We start from the raw sequence: 2,500 nt of genomic DNA on the forward strand, positions 1-2,500 counted from the left end.
AGTCAGACGCCGTTGGAAAAATGTATAAGATGGAACAGATTCCCTTTTGAATAGCCTGATTGCATTCGTTCCATACATCGCGTTAAAATTTTGTATGAAAAGTGATTTTACCAAAAAGATACCGACAACGTGTTAAACATGTTAAAAACAGCCTTAATTTTAAATACCCAATTTTTGCCACTTACATTCTGTCTGCAAGTTATAGCCGTGATCGTATAGTGGTTAGTACTTCGCGTTGTGGCCGCGACAACCCAGGTTCGAATCCTGGTCACGGCAAACAGCTGTGTAATGTCGCTGTTACGGCATTGTAGGCAATTTTTTTTCTCGGTCTCTCTTTTCGAATTTTGATAATCTTTCTTCGTTTTAAGATACACATACACATGTTACTATGTAAAGACAAGAAGTGTTCTAGTTGTATTCAATATGATCGCAGCGGTTTTAGTTGAATTCAATAGGATCGCAGCGGTTCCTGCAGTGATAGTCTTTTATATAATAATATAATTAACTTCATTGAAAATTCACATTCCTACCTTCTCATTTGTTTTACTGGCTATCACTGCAGGAACCGCTGCGATCCTATTGAATACAACTGAACACTTGAGTCTTCTTGTCTTTACATAGTAACATATGAATATTTCGTGCAATGTCAATTTGAAATTCATGTCACGTCACCGTCTGTTTTTTTGTTGGTTTTTTTTCTTCTTCAAAATCTGTAATGGTGCTCCAGTATAAAAAGAAATACCGGCGAAACAAAAACAAGATACATACACACAGAATATTTAACGACCTTGACTACAGTCGGACACGGTACCTATCGACCCTGATGGGTATCTCATACAAAGATAAAAACTAAACCCTTTTACCATGCCATGCCAACAAAAACAAAAGAGCAGTCAGACGCCGTTGGAAAAATGTATAAGATGGAACAGATTCCCTTTTGAATAGCCTGATTGCATTCGTTCCATACATCGCGTTAAAATTTTGTATGAAAAGTGATTTTACCAAAAAGATACCGACAACGTGTTAAACATGTTAAAATCAGCCTTAATTTTAAATACCCAATTTTTGCCACTTACATTCTGTCTGCAAGTCATAGCCGTGATCGTATAGTGGTTAGTACTTCGCGTTGTGGCCGCGACAACCCAGGTTCGAATCCTGGTCACGGCAAACAGCTGTGTAATGTCGCTGTTACGGCATTGTAGGCAATTTTTTTTCTCGGTCTCTCTTTTCGAATTTTGATAATCTTTCTTCGTTTTAAGATACACATACACATGTTACTATGTAAAGACAAGAAGTGTTCTAGTTGTATTCAATATGATCGCAGCGGTTTTAGTTGAATTCAATAGGATCGCAGCGGTTCCTGCAGTGATAGTCTTTTATATAATAATATAATTAACTTCATTGAAAATTCACATTCCTACCTTCTCATTTGTTTTACTGGCTATCACTGCAGGAACCGCTGCGATCCTATTGAATACAACTGGAACACTTGAGTCTTCTTGTCTTTACATAGTAACATATGAATATTTCGTGCAATGTCAATTTGAAATTCATGTCACGTCACCGTCTGTTTTTTTGTTGGTTTTTTTTCTTCTTCAAAATCTGTAATGGTGCTCCAGTATAAAAAGAAATACCGGCGAAACAAAAACAAGATACATACACACAGAATATTTAACGACCTTGACTACAGTCGGACACGGTACCTATCGTTCGACCCTGATGGGTATCTCATACAAAGATAAAAACTAAACCCTTTTACCATGCCATGCCAACAAAAACAAAAGAGCAGTCAGACGCCGTTGGAAAAATGTATAAGATGGAACAGATTCCCTTTTGAATAGCCTGATTGCATTCGTTCCATACATCGCGTTAAAATTTTGTATGAAAAGTGATTTTACCAAAAAGATACCGACAACGTGTTAAACATGTTAAAAACAGCCTTAATTTTAAATACCCAATTTTTGCCACTTACATTCTGTCTGCAAGTCATAGCCGTGATCGTATAGTGGTTAGTACTTCGCGTTGTGGCCGCGACAACCCAGGTTCGAATCCTGGTCACGGCAAACAGCTGTGTAATGTCGCTGTTACGGCATTGTAGGCAATTTTTTTTCTCGGTCTCTCTTTTCGAATTTTGATAATCTTTCTTCGTTTTAAGATACACATACACATGTTACTATGTAAAGACAAGAAGTGTTCTAGTTGTATTCAATATGATCGCAGCGGTTTTAGTTGAATTCAATAGGATCGCAGCGGTTCCTGCAGTGATAGTCTTTTATATAATAATATAATTAACTTCATTGAAAATTCACATTCCTACCTTCTCATTTGTTTTACTGGCTATCACTGCAGGAACCGCTGCGATCCTATTGAATACAACTGGAACACTTGAGTCTTCTTGTCTTTACATAGTAACATATGAATATTTCGTGCAATGTCAATTTGAAATTCATGTCACGTCACCGTCTGTTTTTTTGTTGGTTTTTTTTCTTCTTCAAAATCT

The 2,500-nt window shown here is 36.9% G+C and overlaps 3 non-coding genes across 3 annotated transcripts; all 3 read left to right on the top strand.

Moving 5' to 3' along the window:
- Positions 1-204: 204 nt before the first annotated feature.
- Positions 205-276, top strand: Trnah-gug (transfer RNA histidin (anticodon GUG)). The gene has a single exon. It is a non-coding gene; the product is annotated as a tRNA-His (tRNA).
- An 819-nt stretch (positions 277-1,095) lies between these two features.
- Trnah-gug (transfer RNA histidin (anticodon GUG)) lies at positions 1,096-1,167 on the top strand. Its single transcript has one exon. It is a non-coding gene; the product is annotated as a tRNA-His (tRNA).
- An 824-nt stretch (positions 1,168-1,991) lies between these two features.
- On the top strand, positions 1,992-2,063 carry Trnah-gug (transfer RNA histidin (anticodon GUG)). The gene has a single exon. It is a non-coding gene; the product is annotated as a tRNA-His (tRNA).
- The last annotated feature ends 437 nt before the right edge of the window (positions 2,064-2,500 follow it).

The sequence above is a fragment of the Mytilus trossulus genome, chromosome 8, assembly GCF_036588685.1.
Source record: "Mytilus trossulus isolate FHL-02 chromosome 8, PNRI_Mtr1.1.1.hap1, whole genome shotgun sequence".
NCBI classification, from domain to species: Eukaryota; Metazoa; Mollusca; class Bivalvia; order Mytilida; family Mytilidae; genus Mytilus; species Mytilus trossulus.